The sequence below is a fragment of the Lactuca serriola genome, chromosome 5, assembly GCF_051521515.1.
Source record: "Lactuca serriola cultivar US96UC23 chromosome 5, Lser_US96UC23_V15, whole genome shotgun sequence".
NCBI classification, from domain to species: domain Eukaryota; kingdom Viridiplantae; phylum Streptophyta; class Magnoliopsida; order Asterales; family Asteraceae; genus Lactuca; species Lactuca serriola.
The window spans coordinates 122,634,292-122,656,431 of NC_136412.1; positions in this window are offsets into that span (position 1 = coordinate 122,634,292).

The following is a 22,140-nucleotide window of genomic DNA, read 5'->3' on the forward strand; positions in this document are numbered from 1 at the left end:
TCTCAAAATTTAATTAATTTTGATATCCAAAGACTTACAAACTCTCAAAAACACTAAATGCCCTAAAAACTCAAATTTATAAACTTTAACACCTAAAAATCCATAAATTTGGTATGGACTATAAAATATCAATTTAAAATAACTCTATTTAGTAAAGTATAACCAAGGAAAAAAAAATTTAAGTCATTAGTATTTAACCTTATTTTCTAAGCCAAAAATCAAGGTTTTGTGAAGGAAAATTTAGAAGAAGGAGCATGTTTTATAAAAACTTGATATTTTTATAAAATAAAGTTATATTTTATAAAATTTAAGAGATGGAGACCCTCTCTCCACTCCAAAGTCGGACTCCCCTCTCCCAAGACCCTCCTCCTCTTCCCAATACACCATTTTCCCAAGTCATTAATCAATTTCACTCACCCACTCCATCTCTTTCTCTCTCACACTCCCTCACTTCATTTTCTCTCTATTCTCTCTTCCTCTCTCCATCAACCACGAAATTCTCCAGAAAATGGGTCATAGAATACACCATGAACTCTAAATCTTAATCATCTTAAAACCCGAAAATCATTCATTTTCCTTCTCTTTTCCTTCAACTTTTACTTGTTTTCATGGATTTTCTCCATCTTCTACTCCATTCTATTGTAAAATCATGAACATTTGCACCTACTCACGGTTTTTATGATGATGGTGGTAGGATTTCACCCAAAAACAACATGCATGTTGTAAATGGTGAAATCCAAGGACCTAAACCTAAGTCAAAACCAAGAAAATGCACTTTTCTACACGTTTTGGTGGAAAATCACCACATGCATCCAAAGTTTTCTTTAAAAAACGATTTTTGAACATTTCAAACTCATGAATGATCTTTAAACCAACATGCATGTGATGATCTTCAAGCTTAGATGTTTGATGATCAAAGTTTGTTGTTAAAAGCTTTCAAATATGTTAATGAAAGATTTATTTCCAAATAAATATCTAAAAATCATTTTCTGACCAAATCCGATTTTTCCCAGATTCTCATCAACAAAATAAGATGCTCTGTAAATTTCCAGAAGATAATTCATTTTTCTTGAATTACTATAATTAATGTAATAAAATAGAGCAATAAATCATATAAAATACTTCCAGAAGTCTATAAATCCAGAATAAATCCGTGGATGACCCCTATGGTGAATAATGACCTCTCATTAAATTAGGGATGTCAAAAACCCCCGTGGGACCCCGATACCGTACGAGACTAGTTTTTTAAAAAATTCGGGAGCGGGAGCGGGGGCGGGAGCGATATTAACTCCCGTTTATTTTCGGGACCGGGGGCGGGAGTGAGTATTTCCGTCCCGTACTCCCGCAGGGGCCCCGTTTATATTTATATAAAAAATATATATATGTTTATAACTTTAGTGATGTTTTATGTTTGTTCAATTCTTGATTTATCAAGAGCTTACATGTTTGTTTATATACAAAAGTTTAAAAAAAAAAAAAAACTATTTTTAGCCTAAAACAAAGCAATTTTTTAGCAAAAAAAATCCATTTTTAAGCCTATAAACCGGGAGTACCGGGGGAACGGGGGCGGGACCGGGAGCGGGGGCAACAAGGGATTTCGGTAGCGGGGGCGGGGGCAACCATTTCCGCTCCCGTTTGGTCCCGTTGACATCCCTACATTAAATGTCATCGATTTATGTTGTTGTTTAGTATGATTTTCTATTTTCTTTTTGTTTGGGTATAATAAATCACAAAACCACTTTAGGAAGTGTGAAAATTGTATCTAACAATTTTCGCAGCTCTTACCTATGGTGGGAGACATAGAAAAATAATTTCAGAATTTTTCATCATGCCTTCCTATTTTTACCAATTTTTGGTTATTATAATGGCCTAAAAATAGGAAAAATAGTTATGATTATCCACAATTCATGAAATTTTATCAGAACATCATGTTCTACAGCAGGAGGTTACATAAAACATTTGATGATTTTTCTCTACTGTATACTATTTTTCTCCTATTTTCTAAGGTTAAATACACTTAAATACACATAAATACCCAAAACCGGATTATACAATATGAAAACCATTTTTCGTGTTTTTCCCAGATTACTTACACTGTAAATGATGTTACAAAAACTTTTGGTAATTTATTTTAACTGTTTACTATTTATTCTTCAATTAATGATTATTTAAGGGGATAAAACAAGGAAAAATAGAAATACCCACTGAAAAATATCTTTTATATTTTTCCCAGATTGATAATGTTTAATAACAGTAATACAAAAAGTTTGGGTAAATTTGGAAACTGTTTTCTATTTATTTCAATTTTTATTAGAAACAATGCATAAAAATCATAAAAATTGGTTAAACAGTTTAGAAACCCATTTTTATATTTTTCACAGATTAAGTATGTATAATGAAATTACTATAAAACGTTTGGGGCATTTTCTTAACTGATTTCTGTTTTTCATTAATTTTTATATATTTAGAGAATTAAATATATGAAAAATGGTTATGCATATCCATAATCCATGAAAAATTATCTAGAAGTCTTTTAACACATTTAGAACCAAAATCTGAAGTTTGGTAATTTTTATTAACTGTTTAGTATTTGTCATGATTTTATGGTTATTCAAGAAACTAAAGTGGTGAAAAATAGTTAGACAAATCAAAAATTCAAGAAAATTTTATCTTGAGGTCTTTGACTTCACTTAAAACTAAAATGCAAAGTTTGGGAAATTTTAGAACTAAATTGATTTAGATTTGAATATTTAATCATTGGAACACCACTAAAATGTTAAATATTAACATTTCAATAATGAAAATTTTCCACTTAAAATGTTATATAACAATTGATTCTTTGAAACTTAATTTCCACATAAAAATGTTTGTAACTTATCAATATTAAATTTTGACACATTATTGGCATAATTCAATTGTAGTAGTAAGTATACTAGTGTTAGATTTCGATTAGAGACTCACTAGCGAATACCATTATTGTAGGAATCGATAGTGGTACGAGTGGAACTTAGCTCAAGGCATCATTTGCATCATCTCAATGCATATTGTGAGTATTCACGCACTCCCCTATTTTCAGTTTTTATGTTTTGGGGTGGAAAAGCATGTCCGAAAAACTATTTATGTTCGTTGTATTTATTTTGACTCGTATAAACTTGATTACTATATTTTGCACATTGTGAGTATTCACGCACTCCCCTATTTTCGATTTTTAAATGTTTTGGGGTGGAAAAGCATGTCCTAAACTTGGTTGTTGTATTTCGTATGTATGTGTATGTTACTTTAATTCATGAGGACTGTATCGTGGTTAAGTCCCTGGAATCTCTAGACACAACTCATTAACTCTTTTGAGCCTATGGTTATTATGGATAGCGCTATCAGGAGGTAGACAACTCCTCACTCGCACGATTCGCTTGAGTGCATTTTACCATTTTCTACACTATGTTTGCGATACACATAGTAGTCAATAGGGCACGATTCGGTCATTAGGCTTAGGTTGTGAACTCATGAATGGAAACTTGAGGCACATACGAATCTTTATGCGCACAGGAAACTTGTACTCTCATGTTAGCAATGACACTTGTATACTTATTTTAGCAATGAAACTTGTATACTTATTTTAGCAACGAAACTTTTATGCTTATTATAGCAACGAACTTTGTTTCTCATTATAGCAACAAACTTTTATTACTGAAAACTTATATACTTGTTTTAGCAATGAAATTGTTTGCTCCTTGTAGCAACGAAATTGATTGCTCATTTTAGCAATGAAACTTGTTTACTCGTTTGAGTAACAAACTTTATCTTCCATGAGAATATGAATGTTGCATCTTATTTGGGCAACATACTTTATCTCTCATGATGACAAAGAACTTTGTTTTTACAAACTTATTTACTCATTTTAACAATATACTTTTATTATTGGAAACTTTTATCAAAACTTTGATTTCAATTCATGGAATCAATATTATTTTGTTTATCTGTGAGTACTCACCAACTATTTCTATAGTTGACGCTCGTTTTACATGCTTTTTCAAGAATCATCGAGTAAGTGGCACTTAGGGACACTTCAATTTTAGGAGCATTCGCATGTGTTTTATTTCAATTTACAATGTAATTTCTTTTAAAAGTTGTTCAAAGCCATTGTAAATTTGTAATGATTTTAATACCATGGTTGGTGTTGTCTTTAAACTTTTGCTATGAAACCCTTTGTACTGCCACGCCTCGTGTTTCCGCTTTAGCAGGGTGTGACATGCGCTAATTCCATAGTCACCAACTATCCCATCTACCCATGTTCTACTCAATATTTCCGTAGATATAAATACTTACACAGTTTAAATCATTTAACACCTGTATAAAACATCAATTCCACGCCCATCTCCAATAGACAAACAATATATAACACATAACACGTATTTCATGGCAAACACTTCATATATATGTGTTAGAAGAAAGTAACTACACACTCACACAAAACATATACTTAATACATTCAAACAATACTTATATTAAAATCGTGTTTGTGAAAGGAACTATACACTCACACATATAAACAACTTTATATTATACACATAGCACGTATTTCATAGAAAATACGTAATATTTATGTGTTAGAAGAAAGTGACCACACACTCACATGATTAGACGATGCTCGGATAGCACTACGGCTGCTAAAGTAGTATTCTTCGGTAGATCTGGAAGATCTTCACAAAAATTGGCTTCTCGCAGGCAGAGCTTCAGCTCTAGAATTTCACTTCTCGGGATCTTCGGGCTTCGGGACTCGCTTCATGTCTCGGGATGATACCGGGGCTTCGGGGGGATAAAATATGGCTTAGAGAGAGTATCGGGAGTGGGAGAGTAAGAGATGAATAACCAAACTTGGCTGACCCTCGATCTCTATTTATAGGGTGAATTTTATGAGTTCACCTCGTGAGTTTCAAATATTCACCTCGTGAACTTGCTCACCTCGTGAGTTTCTAATATTCACCTCGTGAGCTCGATATGTCATTGCGTTTGTCATGGCCACTTGCCCTGGAAGACGTCCATCATCTGTTCACCTCGTGAATTTCTAATATTCACCTCGTGAGTTCTGACAATTTTGGGGTTTCACGCCCTGAACTTCAGAAATTCATAACTTTCGTATACAAACTCCGTTTTCGACGTTCTTTATATCCACGCGTAGGTAAAAACAAGATCTACAACTTTCATTTAGACTTCGTCGGCTAATTTAGAATTTAATTTTAATATATTATTAATATATTATTTTTAGTAGGCCGGGACAGGAAAAACTCTGTTATAAATTCATAACTTCTTCACTCGACGTGCGTTTTCGTCTATCTTTTTATCGTTGCACTACTAATGACGAGATCTTCGATTCTTGTTTAGATTGTTTCGGCTAAAAACCGCTCGATCACAAATCGAGTATTCAGGCTGCATAACGTTAAGTAGAAACTTAGAAAAATCATAACTTCCTTATACGAAGTCAGATTTGAACGTTCTTTTTATGCACACTCACGGTTTAAAGAACTCTATGAATTTCATTTAGATCGCTAAGGCTAAATATCGCCCTAACGTAAATTCACTTTTTACATCATTCAGCGTCGTGTCGGTTCTATTGCGAAACTTCGATGGGTCATAACTTCTTCGTTATAACTCGGATTTCAGCGTTCTTTATATGTACGAAATCCTTGTAACATATACTAAAACTTAGTTAAGATTATTCCTTCAAAATAATCTTCCATCAAAAAGTCATTATTGACGCTTATTGTCCTTAAATTGACTAGCCCTAATCTACGGGCGTTACAAAATTAGCCGACGAAGTCTAAACGAGAGTTGTAGAGCATAATCTCACCTACACGTGCATATAAAGAACATAAAAAACAGAGCTCGTATGTGAAAGATATGAATTTCTGAAGTTCGGGGCACGAAATCCGACCCTCTGTCAGAACTCACGATGTGAACACTGTGTTCACGAGGTGAACTCAGAAAAACGTCACCTGGACTCTGTCAGACCCCACTTGTGATGACACATGTAGTGATGATCAAGCCCCACGACGTGGGAGTACTGTTCACGACGTGAATTTCAAAAAAATGACCCTATAAATAGAAACCGAAGGACAGCCGACCATGGTTGTTATTTCACCATCTCTCTCACTCCCGATACCCCCTATAACTATCCCGAAGTACCCTTGAAGCCCCGGTAACATCCTGAGACCCGAAGCATGTCCCGAAGCCCGAAGATCCCGAAAAGTGAAATTCCCGAGCCGAAGCTCTACCCACGGGAAACCGATTTTTGTGAAGATCTTCCAGATCTACCGAAGAATACTACTTTTACAAGCCGTAGTGCTGTCCGATCATCTTCTGATCAAGTGAGTGTATAGTCCCTTTCATAAACATGATTTTAATACAAGTATTGTTTGAATGTATTAAGTATATATTTTGGGTGAGTGTGTAGTTACTTTCTTCTAACACATAGATATGAAGTATTCGCTATGAAATACGTGCTATGTGTTTATACATTGTTTATTTACTTGAGATGGATGTTGAATGAATGTTTTATACGAGTTTTTAAATAGTTTTAAACTGTATATGTAATTTATATCTACAAATATGTTAGGTAGAACATGGGTAGTTGAAATAGTTGGTGTGTGATGAAATAATGTGATAAGAGATAGGTGAGGATATAATGGTGATGATAATTAGGTGATAATAGATAGGTGATGAATTACGAGTCCAGACGATGTTGTGGTTGCGTATTCATGCGATGATAGTCTAACCCTTATTATGAATTACAAGTCCAGGCGATGTTGTGGCTGCGTATTCACGCGATGATAGTCTAACCCTTATTATGAGTTATGAGTCCAAGAAATGTTGTGGTTGCATATTCATGCAATGATAGTCTAACCCTTATTATGAATTATGAGTCCAGGCGATGTTGTGGTTGTGTATTCATGCGATGATAGTCTAACCCTTATCATGATTTACGAGTCTAGGCGATGTTGTGGCTGTGTAATCATGCGATGATACCCTAACCCTTACTAGACACATATTGAGGGACTGATCCCCGAATTAGTATTGTCTATGCGATGTAGGCGATGATCCTTAGGAAAAGTTCTTAGGAACAAACATATAACGAAATATGATGTAAGGAGATGAGAGGTAATATGATATAGGAGATGACCCTTAGGATAATATCTTTAGGGAAGATTAAATGAAGATAATGAGGATGGGTAATTGGGTTAATTGTTTGATGATTAAATATAATAAATATATTATTGTGAATTGAAAACCTTATACACTCACCAGGCTCCCAAGCCTAACCCACTCAGTTTTTCTTTGCATTACAGGTAATGGCACAAGAGTATAAGTTGGTGGACTTGACGAGAGATTTTGGATTATAGATCAATAGTTATAAATAACTGTTGTGAGGTCTATTTTATAATGTTTATGCTTTTGGTCTGTATCAGAACATGACATCCTAAGATTTTTTTATTTAATGAAAATACATTTCTTTAAGGAAATGCTTTGATAAATGGTTATCATATTTTGTTTTTGGGACAAATTCTGCAACTGTTTTCTTTAAAAGATAACTCTGATTTTAAATTAAAGCATAAACAAACCGGTCTTTTCTGGCCGTGAAATTGGGGATGTCACACTCTTCTTTTCGTAGCCGTCAGGTGCTCCGGGGCTTCTGCCTCGTGCTAGGGGGTTCCCTAGGCTTTTCGGGGGGTTTTAGGGCTTAGAGAGAGAGTATAGAGAGAGGAATGAAGGGTTAAGGTGTGAGGAAAGAAGGAGAGGGGCGTTTCAATTTATAGGAGGCTGGAGGCAGTTTCACGTTGTGAATTTTTGATATTCACGTCGTGAGCCAGGCAGCCAGCCATAGCCTGGTGCTGACACGTGGCATCGCACACAGGGTGGAAATCAGCCGATTTTCAAAAAGTCATAACTTTCGCATACAAACTCCTTTTTTGAAATTCTTTATATCCACGCGTAGATATAAACAAGATCTACAACTTTCATTTAGACTCTGTCGGCTAATTCTTGACCGATCTTAAATTTAATAGTATGAGGAGTTTAGGTTGTTAAATGACCGCGAAGAATTCGGAACTCCTTCACACAGACTCTGTTTTCGTTTGTCTTTTTACCATTGAGTTCCTATTAATTAGATCTTCAACTCTCATTTAGGTGACGTAGGCCAAAAACCACTCGAACTAAAATTTGAGTTTCGGGTCGTACACTACTAAGCTGAAACTTCAAAAAATCATAGCTTCCTCATACGAAGTCAGATTTGGGCGTTCTTTTTATGGATGCTCTCAGGTTAACATATTCTATGACTTTCATTTCGATTACTAAGGCTAAAATTCACTCTATCATAAACTCACTATTTACGTCTTCCCAGTATCGTGCCGGTTTCGTCGCGAAACTTCGATAAGTCATAACTTCTTCTTTATAACTCGGATTTCGGTGCTCTTTATATGTGCGGAACCCTTGAGACATATTCTACAACTTGGTTAAGATTATTTATTCTAAATTATCTTTTGTTGAAAAGTGGTTTTCGACCTCTATTATCTCTAAATTAACTAGCCCGGATCTACAGGCATTACAAATTGTAGTCGATTATTAATTTGGAGGTCCTTGAGAGGTATGTGTAGCGATTCCTCTGCCAAGCACATTTTGAGGTTCGACACATGGAATATGTCGTGCATCGCACTTAGTTCTTCTGGTATCATGAGCTTATATGCCATTGGACCGATCATTTTAATAATCTTGAAGGGTCCTACATAGCAAGGATTTATTTTTCCCTTTTTTTTAAAGTGTACAATTCTTTTCTATGGGGATACCTTTAAGAGTACGTTGTCTCCCCCTTGAAATTCCAAGGGTTTCCTACAATTATCACCACATCTCTTCTAGAGATCGCGAGCGGACTTTTGTCTATCATGTATTATCATGATCTTGTTCATGGTCTCTTGAACTATATCAAGCCTCGTTAGTTGCCTATTGCCAATTTCCAGCCAACAAAGTGGTGATGCACACTTAAGCCCCTACAGTGTTTCGTAGGGGAGTGCATTTATCACTAGTGTGATAGTTTATGTTATATGACAATTCAACTAATCGTAAATATGTATTCCAACTACCTTAGAAACGTATCATATGGGCTCGGAGTATATCTTCCAAAGTATGGATAGTTCATTCACTTTCCCATACATCTGAGGATGATAGTACTTATGTTTAATCGTGTACCAAGGCTTTCTGAAGTGACTACCATATTTGTTACGTAATGTGACTATCTGTATACAAAATATCTATACAAAATAATGGAAATAGACATTGCATGACATACTACGATCTCGTCTATATAAATATGGGCAATACTTTCCATTCAATAATCTTCTCGAATGGGAAGGAATTGTGCAAATCTCGCTAATAGATCCACCTCCAACCAAACCGAGTCGTGTTCTTTAGCAGTCCTTGGAAATCTCCAATAAAATAAATTGTATCTATGACCTTGGTAATTTGGATACCTCATATATATATATATATATATATATATATATATATATATATATATATATATATATATATATATATATATATCAATAGGATTGGCATCTTCTGGATCAACAAGCACTTGGAGTGCTCAAATTATTAATGGTGAAGGATGTGTATACACCTTGCTAGTGTGGAGACAACCCACAAATTGATACGGGCATTGTCCAAAATGTATGAAACATCCTCTAATGTAAACAGGGTCCACTTGATTTATTGGCTATGGAATGTGAATGTGAAAGGGTAGCTCTATGACGATTCATGTGAATAAAAACAACTCAATCACCTCAATGCTAGCCTCATTTGACATTGGGTTACAAGATGTAGTCCTGTTATTGCTACTATTATCATTTACCTGATAGTTTTCCCAGTAACAGGCTAATAGTTAGCAGCTCCATTAGTGTTCGATGGCTAATTTTTGAAAGTATTCATCACTGGATCAATGATAAGGACATGTATAGATAAAGTGACAAGGGAAATATCCAAGTTGGGGAGTAGATGTTAATTGAAGAATAGGAAAGACATCTCAGGGTGAAACTCCAAGGGTAACGAGTCCCAAAAGTGTACGAATAAGAGTAGGAAAGAGGTGAATGTTACAAAAGATTCTAATAATGATCCTAATTAAAAGGAAATGGGGTGTCGCTTTTTTCTAGACATTTCATAAGTTCCATAAAGAATCCAAAGAACTACAATGGAATAGTTTGAGTAGAACATAATATGAGCTGCAATATCGTTGTCGTTAGGGATGCAGTCCCCAAAGCAACCTTTGGTACAAATTTAGAACTTATGGAAAGTCAAGTTCTTTCTAGTCCTGAAGGGAATTTCGATATAAGTAGACCAACTTGATTGTAAGGTCCACCAAGCTATTCATGGTGGTTAGCTATGTAAAGCAACTTAATGAAACTTAGTGGCTTCTAGAGATCATAAAAAAAAATGCTCTATATGGAGGAAGTTTCTAGTTCTGAAGTACGTGTTCATGACAAAGTTGATCGTAATGGCTAGAGTATGAATACTTTACTATGTAGTGATAATGAATCGTAAAGGAATGATAAGGATGCAAGAACACCAATGGAAGTAAACACTCCCATTTTGACACGAGCGGTGCTAGAAATTTCATAAGGAAACTAATTAATTTGTTGTTAAAATCAAAAAGTGAGTATTTTGAAAATGATTTTTTCTTATCACAAAGAAAATTGCATTGAGGGAAAGAGATAATAGTCTTGGGTAAAGAAGTTAAGTGTACAATGTCCAAAAATCCATGCTCATTGTTTATAATTTAAAATTGACTTATAAAAATACTCAAAAAAAAAAAGGAGATAACATACACTTGACGTGTCAATTATAAATAGTTAAGAACATAATGGTAGTAATTTGATGGAAAATATTAAAGTTTTAAAATTTTCTAATATTGGAAACTTTCATGATTTATAATACCAAACGTGGCATAAAAGAGTAAAATAAGAGATGCTTTGAAATAAACGTCCTGGTAATGTAATATAAACATATTAGGACCAAAAGGTTTTGAAATGACATTCTCAAACTCGAAAATTCATATTTAGGAAAAGTGGAATATATAAATGAGAAAATTGTCAAAAATGTCAAATATGATTATTATTCCCTTATGAAGCATACATGAATAATGAAATGGGAATCCAATGCTAATGGAATGACCGGGAATGAAGCCAGGGATACAGTTTCGGATAGTAAATATGCATTAGCATTGCCTGAATTCTCAATCATATCCATAGGAAGAGTCTGCTGATTCACTCAAGTCTGCTGGCTTTTATTGAGGTATTCTTCCTTAACATGCTACTCATTGCCTCTGCATCATGTTGAAGACCTTTCTGATTGGTGACCATATTGCATCTAAATTTTAAGGGTGAAACCACCGCTTCTAAATCTAGGTTGTGAGTGGTATAGTTCTACTCATGTACTTATAATTTTCACGATGCATGTGGAATAACATGGCCCTTTAGCATCAATATGCAACCCAATCCTTGGTGTGATGTGTCATAGTACACTGTGGAATTTTCTATACCCTCCGATGGAGTTAGGACCGATACGTCACACACCTCACGTTTTAGCAGTCAGGGTGCATCTTCTTCTTGTATTTTTTCCCTCAAATGAACTTCCTATCTTTTTGGGTCAATACATTTACCGGTTGGGCGGTTTTAGGCAAGTATCAGGCATCTTGAGTCTATTCATATAATTTGTTAATTTAGGGAAGAGGGTATTTATTTTTGATCGTTAACTTGTTCAGTTCTTTAAAATCGATGTACATTCGATCAATCTATCTTTCCTCTTTACCAGATAGGGCCAGAGTGCCCCATCATGAAGAAATTGGACCAGTGCACCCCTTTTTTTTAGGTGTTCCCAGAGTTGACCAAATAACTCTTGTATATTAGAAGGGTGCTGAGTAGTACAATGCTTTAGCTACCTTTCCTTTCTTTTTTGGTTTTCTTTTGATCAGCTGGTTGATCAGACTTGAGAATCCAACATAGAGTTCCTCTCTTGTAATCGCACCCAAGACACAAATAAACACCAGATATGAAAGTACCACCGAGAACCAACAAGAAACTATCTCATATCCATGAATTTGATCATCACCACGACGTGGTATAAGAGGTGTCACGACATGGTATCGAGACTTCGGGTTTTTCTCAAGGGTTCCGAACTTTTGTAGTAGAAAGGTATTTTTCTCACACACCAAAACCGGATTTGGAGCCCTCTTTATATAGGGAGGTGATTTGAAACCCTAAATATAATTACCAAATTTAATTATGAATATCTACAAAATTCAAATCATTCTAGAATATTCCTAATTCCCTCATTTACTATTAATTAATTAAATTATTAATTAATCAACAAAATAAATCCCTCATGTAAATATATTTTCAGTTCTGCTATATTTTGTTCTTGCATGTAACCTAAAAACACTGTTATTTATAGTAATATTACCAGTTTGTTATGACCATGGACACTATTCTCCATTAGCCTTATTGTCGTCACAAAGCCCCGCTGTCGGCAAAGTTCTGGCGAGTTCTCCGACAGTCCCGACAGCTGTGAATAATATTTTTTTTACTTGTCTCGACTCGATCTACAACCCTCCAGTGTCGTTTTGCTCCAAAAGTGTGTAAGTTGAAAAGTTAGAAATCGTGAAACGGTTCCCGAACTCGACAACGGTAACTCTACACGCTTCAAAACTGACTTTTATATCCCTTTTTAATCTTTTAACGCTTTCGAGGGAGAATACATGTTTTGTCTATATTTGATTTTTATTTTATTTATAAATGTTAAATGTGATTTTTATAACAATAAATAATAGATAGTTATTATAGTTATAATGTTAGAAAAAAAAAAGTTGTTTTATAGTCATTGGTTAAATTAACATGATACATACATTTATTTTGAACTTGTACAAATATTAGAAATTGTTGGTTTCACATTTGGGTAAAACCTAGTTTTGGTCAATATACAGTCATTACGCTGCCCAATTTACATTAGAAATTTATTACAAATTTTATACAACGAATGAATAATAAGTCTAGAAACTTTATAACTTAAAGTTTAGGCTATACAATCACACTTTTAGAATTGTTTGAACTTAACGAATGAACGATAAGTCTAGTAACTTTATAACTTAAAGATTAAGACACGAAGTCACACACTTTTAGAACTATTTAAACTCGGGAATACTATAAGAGTTGATCCTTCATCAACTAAGAATAAAAGCTTAGTAAATCCCTCTATGCTATAATCGTTAATCCTGAGCGAACGAGAAAGTCGTGTATAGATCTATATGGGCTGACATGCCCGCTTGTGGTTTCTAGCTACAACATTTGCCTTACGGGTCAAAACGTGTAAATACTGTCCCTAGTCATTTTTTTCATGGCGTCGATGAAGTGTTGAGGTGATGTTGTTCGACACACCCCCTTACAGCGTCAACAGAGGCTTGATCCAGTCATATAGATCTATTATAGGCTCATCATAGACCTGAAGTACATTCTAAAAAGCACTCATATAAGTTGAAATAGGATTATATGCCGCATGAACATATACTTAGAACAATAGGTAAGTATCTATATATTATACAAGTAAACTAAATACTTATATATTTTTACGAATCTCGTGAACTTTTGTTGTTAATAAACTTATAATTTTTATAAGTAAATCAATATTACAACACACTTACTTGTATGGGATTACAAGTATAAGTTCACATAAGTCATCAAGAACTTATACACAGCACACACACTTGTACGGATTACAAGCACATATCCACATAAGTAAGGTAAGTATGTATACACCATGAACTTATACTTTTTTCATATAAGTTGATAAACAAGTCATAATTATATAAATCCACTTTTGGTTATAAAAAATATTTAGAGTCAAAACATGTGGAACTCGCCAACATTATTGTTGACGTATCTTTAAAACACATGTATTCTCGGGAACCTAAGACTTGGAAGTGCACAGACACCGAATAACATGGAATCTTTGTTATCAATTGTAACACCCGTGAACCAAGAAGGTTGGGAAATACTTAAGAAATCAGAATAAGGATTTGGAGGAAATGCTCAACCACGATGTGGGGCATGGTGCCCATGGCGTGGCATGGAATTTAATGAACGTATGTCTTGGGAGGTTCTACGACGTGGCATCAAAAGGCCACGCCGTGGCAGCCATTGCAGCTTAAATCTAGGATTTTAGGGTTTCCTTTTTATATAAACTCCTTAACTCCCTCTATAGGTTATCTCCTTCAGCCTCCACCTCCCCATCTCGAAACCTTATCCTCCATTACTCTTGAAAGTTCATTTTTGGTGTTGTGTTAGTCTTCTTTGAAGAAGAAGGAAGTCATTAGTGTGGCTTCTCACCTTGTAAGAAGCACATACATCTTCTAGCACATCTTTTGGACTTGGGTGAGTGTTCAAGACTTAATATTTTCCTTGCTAATTTGGATCTGAAGTAGAATTCAGTTTTGAGGCCATACATGGAATCTTGGCCCTTTTTGCCCTTGTTTTGACCTAATACGAGTTCAAGGCATGCATTAGACATGCATGCTTGAAAAAGCACGGATTTTTATGATGGAAATGGTGCTAGAAACCCTTTTGGATTTGTTGGTCAATAGATCTTCTAGGTTAATTGCTTATTGATTAAGCCATGTCATGTTTTTGCCCTATTTAGACCTTGGAGTGAGATCTCTATCTCTTGGAGGGTCTAAAGGGATCAAGTTGGAAACTTTATCCACTTGGACCTTAGAAAGGACCAGATCTGAGTTTTGGAACCCTTGAAGTTGGAAAGGAAAGTGACTTAATGGTCTAAGCTGCCAGACTAGTCCCTACGACGTGGCGATTGGGCAAGGCCCGTTTGTTTTGTCGTTTAGTGGCCATGACATGACGACCAGCTGTAGTTGACTTTGACTCTTGATCGATGACTTTGACCAAGTTTGACCTAAGGGTATTTTCGGGTATGTTGAGTTGTATTTGAGATGGTTCACTATTTGATGAATAGGTGACGACTAGAGTTGGGATTCATAGCAGAGACCTATTCAACTATATGTTTGGTCTGAGAGGTAATTTTTCCTCATTGTACTTGTGGGTCGAATGCACCAATTCTAACCACTAGGTTATGTATCTTAGTATACATGATGTTGCTTTGTTGTAATGATCTGTTAAATCTATGTCTTGGTATATAAGATGTTGCTATGTGGTAGTGATCTGTAGATCTACCTGTTTGTCTGACTGGATATATGATTATTTGTTTGTTGGATACATGTTATCTGTTATATATATATATATATATATATATATATATATATATATATATATATATATATATATATATATATGTCAACATGGTATGGTTGGGTTGAGGAAATCATGCTCTGTGCGGAAGCCAACAAACCTTGTAGCAAGCCAAAAATAAGTTGTGGGCCAGTAAGGCAATTCAAACGTATGATGCGGGCTCGGGAGCAATCCATACATAAGTTGTGGTCGAGTAAGGCAGGTCAGACTTAAGTTGTGGGCTCGGGAGCAAGCCAGACATGATTTGTGAGCCGGAAGACAAGCCAGACTAATGTTGTTGGCTCAGGGGTAATCCAATCTATTAGTTGTGTACCAGTATGCATGTTGTTATATGTTTGTGTGGTGGTACTTCGGGGGAACTCACTAAGCTTCGTGCTTACAAATTTAGTTTATTTTTTCTGGTACTTCAGATGATCGTGGCAAGGCTAAGGCGTGATCGTGCACATCCTTCGGATTTTATGTTATTGGATTCTAGGATACTATGCTTTATGAATTATACTTTTGAAACAATGTTTTTGTAAACAATTATTGTTTTGGTGTTGTTTTGGAAAAATGAAAATTTTACTCTGGTTTTTAGGATGTTACCTATCAATCACTATTCCTTGTTTTTGTTATGGCTTATTTTTCCAGACAGATAAGTTTTAATATTATGTTTTGACGAACTTGAAATGTTTTGATGTATCTTTTGAACACAACAATGTAATCTCCACTTTAAGTTGACAGAATCATGTAATTTGTATTATGCTTTTGTATTGTTTAATGTATGCTTTGACTGTGATCCGTCACTATGTCATGTACCCCAACGTTTCCGCCGCCGGTCGGGGGTGTGACATATACCAATGTTGTAAAAATTATGATTAGGCTCTAATTAATCCCTAGACGGTACCCGACTGACTAGAGGGCGCTTAGTGATTAATCAGTTCCTACACAATGAGTGGAGCAGTAGAAAACGATGAAATTTTAACCATTTGAATAAGTTCTATCACAATAAAAACTATTTGAGGAATGATTAGTGTTGTATTATACATATTAACCTATTTGTTATGATATTAGTGATATTTATGAATTTTGTTATGATATTATTCATATTTATTTTTTAAAAAACCAACGAATTAGCCATTTATGGTCCCTGATTAATCCCCGCCTAGCTGAATAATCCCTTAACCCCAGTCCACTGAATAGGTAACGTCGAACATTTTTTACAACATTGATATATATATATATATATATATATATATATATATATGTGTGTGTGTGTGTGTGTGTGTGATGATAATTGCTTAGATAAGAGTTTTATGATGATTTACATGCTTCGTGTAGTGATTTATAATGAAAATAGGATTTATATGCTAGTTGTTATTCTATGATGTGTGTATGATGTCATTATGGTGTGTTTATGATGGTTATGATGATTGTATTAAATGATGTAAGGAGTTATGTGTAGGGTTTAAAGGGTAAAAGACTTGTGTGGTATAGACACATTAAGAGTTTAAGGAGTTAAAGAGTAAAGAAGAGTTGGCAGTTCTATATAGTCTTCACAAAGATATAGTCTTTGAGTTAGCTATCCTTAGGCTAGTACATGTGACACGTTGGTAAAAAGGGTCGTGTAAGATAATATTGTATCGGGTGTCATGATGGTATCATGTTCACGAGGGGGATGAAAAGGCCCAGGGTTTATGCATGTACCATTATACGTATCTCCCCTTATATTTGAGTAACACATATAGTAGGAACCCATGAAACCATATTGTCACAAGGAGTAAAGGTGGTAAGTGACTAAGAGGACTTGGGGTGAGTTTTGCTTAAAAAATATTCTTCTTGATTTTATCCACCTATTTTATAAAGCCCAAAACCTCATCTTTAATAGCGTCAGTCTCATCTTTTATATTAGGTTTCACGATCACTGGTTGCGGACCAATTCATTCCAATAAAATCAGTTTTTATTTGGATTCTTCAGTATCAACAAAACAACACAAAAGAACTTAACAAGTTTTAGAAGTTTGACACCCAAAATCGAAAAATACCATTGAAGTAGAGCAGAATCTAAACCTTCTTCTGAGGTTTTTTTTTCTGTCTTAGACATGTGTATTCAAATTGGGAGGCGCCAATCACACATAATTTAAATTCCCATTTCTTATATGGAGAAGGTTAAAGCAGTCAACATCATTGTTCTTAGAGAAGCTTCAAGCAAGGGAAAGTTTGTATACCTCCAACGCTATGTGAAGGACATTGGTTTTAGTAGTAAATATGTCACATATAATTCATCTCACTAAACCCTACACTAACCGGTTATAAGGATGTTTTATGAATAATTTAAACAAGTTCAATGGTATATGTATAAAAAAATATAAGAGATTAAATGTGTATACAAACAAAAGTATGTTATATTTATAAATCACTAACCCGTTTAACAAATTACATCGAATAGAATTAGAGTTGGAGACCAAATCCACACAAGGACTCTTGGTGTATTTGACAAAACTAGTTGGTAGCTGGAAGCTAGAAGTAATGTTGGTAGCTAAAACCTGTAACTTTTATTTTTTATATAAATGTTTGGCAAAAATAATTTGAAGTTTTTGAAATATGTAAAATTACATAAAAGAACAATTATTTAAAAAGATAAATATATATAAATATTTTTAAAAGTAATTCTAGAAATTAATTAAAAAAACTCAATAGTTTTTCTTAAACACTATATAAATTAGTTTTAGATTTAGTTTTTTGTTTAAACTAAAAGTTTAAGATTTATATTTTCAAATTAAATTTATATTTAAATCAGATTTTATATAAAAAGTAGAAACTTCAAAATCATTCACTTCCAAACACATCCTTTATTTTTTCGAGACAAAATTGCAAAAATGGTCCCTATGGTTGGCAAATATATGTGGTTTTTGTCCAAAAAGCTTTGGTGGTGTACCAATGGTCCAAAATTGGATCTTTTTATTGGTTTTTGTCCCTATACATTTAAAAAGACGATTATGCCCTTATAATTTTATTTTTCATTTTCTTTAAAAGATCAAATACATAAATTAATTTAATCTTAAAATAATAATAATAATAATAATAATAATAATAATAATAATAATAATAATGGTCAATCCACCTCTACCACTTGTTCTTTCCTTACATTCATCATCCCCTCCACCGTCATCCCCAACTTCTTGATCTCCTTCATCAACATTAATCACCACTAGTCGAAATAAGCCTTCCGAAGACCGAAAATGATGAAGCTTCTCCAAAATCCCTCATAGTTAAAGACACCATCAACATCATCCACCATCATAGCTTCTTCTATGTAACATCCCAAAATTCAAACCCAAAAATTTCATTTTTGATTAATTAATTCATAAACATTCTTTAGAAAATATTGTATAAACACGTCATCTCAAAACCAAGTATCATATTTGAAACCCACAACCATGAACAAATGTCATATCAGAGTACAATCCCAGAAAACACAGTGCGGAAATCATATGTGAGTGTGTGTGATGCCATGCTACGCCGCCGGCTCCTTCCCCTTGGATGAAGAGGTACCTGAAACCAAAAACTGAAACCATAAGCACAAAGCTTAGTGAGTTCCTCCTTCATACCCCATACCATACGATACCATCGGTATCTTTCAATCGGTAATCATCATCGGTATCTTTCAAATGGTAATCGTCATCGGTATCTTTCAACCGGTAATCGTCATCGGTATCTTTCAACCGGTAACTAGGGACTATTCCACCCCCTACCACTAGCATACAATAGCAAGATATAAGCACACATTCAGACATATCCGGATACTGACCTACCCCTTGGTCCTACGGACCACTATCAAGGAAACTATCCCTATCATGAAACATATCATACAGATATAACTCATAACCAAATGCATACCAGGCCAAGATAAAATATCACAAAGACAATTATCTTCTAAATACTCCTCAATGGTGGGCCGGCATTGTGGCCTTAGACCCACCCCTACTGGAAGGTAACTCACCTCGTAGCTGCTGAACAGTGCGGGAATCCTCTGACTGCTGCCACCGCTGCTCCGGAAATCCTCCGACTAAAATTCCCACAAAACACTTAGTCAGAAACTGACATCTACCCTTAGGTTAAAATGACCATTTTACCCCTTGACCAAGTCAAAGTCAAAGTCAACTTCCAGTTGACCTGACTCGCCGAGTTGACTCGTCAACTCGCCGAGTCCCTATCCTTCCATCAGACCTCATACATGTCTCTACTCGTCGAGTTAGGCGATCACTCGACGAGTTTTCCTTCCAAATGAACACCGACTGAATCCTCATCCCACTCGCCGATTTATATGAACAACTCGTCGAGTTCATCATCAACTGATACTCATGTCCTGCCCTGACTCGCCGAGTTGTATGAACAACTCGTCGAGTTACTCTTCATCCTAAGAATACGTTCTGACCTCGACTCGCCGAGTTGATGAACAACTCGCCAAGTTCTTTGAAGATTGCCTTGGACTCGCCGAGTCCGTTCATGCACTCGCCGAGTACCATGAACTCCCAAAACACCTTGCTTAGTCCAGAACGTGGGGTCACTCCCCGGGACTCTCTAAAACCCTTCCACACTCAACTGGTCCTTATGACATTCACTGATATGGGACCAAAACCCTTGGACTCGCCGAGTCTATCACATTCCTTACTGAGAACTTCGATATCTGATGTACAACACTTAACCAAATGATAGATCCAGGCCCCTAAACTCTATCTAGCACGTAAAGTTACAAACTTTACATGCATGCATGGGACATTTGAGCTAAAAAGGCTCTAAAATGGTTCTTTTGTTGCATGGGGCCTTCCTTGGTGCAAAAAGCAACCTAGATCTGACTTGTGGCTCATAAAATGACATGATACAGAAGCCCAAACCCCCAACCATGTTTGCAAACATGGTTAGCCACCAAAAATGGCTTATAAAAGCCCTAAATCACCTCAAAGAGGGGTCTAACAAATGAATGAGCAAGGTTCAGACTTTATACCTTCCAAAGATTGCAAATGATGAACCAAACTCGAATCCTTCAGTCCCCTCTTGATCCTTCTATGCTTTTCCTTCTTCCTTGAGATCAAAACTCAAAAGAATCACTCAAAAGGCCTTAGATCCTCTAAAAAACGGCTAGAGTTTGCTATGAGGAGTGTTTGGGAGCATAAAGAGGGAAAGGAGGCTGCATAAGGTTGTTTAAATAGGGTGCAGATCCCTGGATTAGGGTTTTTGTCCAAACAGCGGCTACTCACCGAGTCCGCAACTTAAACCCCGCTCCTCATCCCCCTTCTACTCGGCGAGTCAGTCCTTCGACTCGCCGAGTCCAAGGCCAAAAATGCAAAAATAAAGGAAGATTTAATAACAGAATACATACCAAGAGCCAGGTGCTACAAATCTCCCCCACTTATTTTAGACTTCGTCCTCAAAGTCTGCCGCTCGATCCTGAAACAACTCGGGGTAGTGCTCCATCATCCCATCCACCGGCTCCCAAGTCCACTCTGACCCCTTTCGGTGCTGCCACTACACCTTCACGAGTTCTACTCTTTTGTTCCTCGGGTCCTTTGACTTCCGGTCAAGGATCGCCAAAGGCTGCTCGATGTAATTCAGGCTGCCATCAACCTGAATGTCCTCCAAGGGTACCACCGCCGTATCGTCCACTAGGCACTTCCGCAGCTGAGAGACATGAAAAGTGTTGTGGATCTGAATAAGATCCGCTGGTAGATCCAGTCGGTACGCCACCTTGCCCACCCGACCTACAACCCTGAACGGTCCGATATACCTTGGTCCCAACTTGCCCCGCTTCCTGAATCGGATGACGCCCTTCCATGGCGACACCTTCAGGAGAACCATATCCCCGACTTGGAATTCCAGGTCTGATCGGCGCTTGTCGGCATAACTTTTCTGCCGACTCTGAGCAGTCTGAAGCCTGCTCCGGACCTGCTGAATTTTCTCCGTCGTCTTGAGCACTACTTCGGTGCTCCCTATGACTCTCTGGCCAACCTCCCCCCAACATATCGGGGTTCTGCACCTCCTCCCATACAACATCTCGAAGAGAGGATGGTCGATGCTCACATGATAGCTTTTATTATACGAGAATTCCGCCAACGGGAGGTAGGTATCCCAACTATCCTCGAAATCTAAAACACATGCCCGCAGCATATCCTCCAGAGTCTGGATGGTCCGCTCGCTCTGGCCATCCGTCTGCGGGTGAAAGGCGGTGCTAAAATGTAGAAAAGTACCCAGCTCATCATGAAACCTCTTCCAAAACCTGGAAGTAAACGGCATGTCTCTGTCCAAAATTACCGAAACCGGCACCCCGTGGCGTGCCACCACCTCCCTGAGATAGATATCGGCCAATTTCTCGGCCGAGATGCTCTCCTGAGTCGGAATAAAGTGGGCGCTCTTGGTCAATCGATCCATGATGACCCATATCGATCCATTCCCCGCGCGGTCCTGGGAAGCTTCGTGATAAAATCCATCGTAATATCCTCCCATTTCCACAGCGGGATATCTAATGGCTGCATCTTGCCGTGAGGTCTCTGATGCTCGGCCTTGACCTTCCTGCAGGTCAAGCACCGCTCCACGTACCATGCCACATCCCGCTTCATGCAGGGACACCAATAGTCCAGAAGAAGATCCCTATACATCTTCGTCGCCCCGGGACGAATGGAGAATCGGGATTTGTGTGCCTCCTCCATCAGGACCTAGCGCACACCTCCATGATAAGGGACCCACACCCTACGGTGAAGAGTCAATAACCCTCGGCTGTCATAGTCGAAGGAGGAAACCTGCCCCACAATCC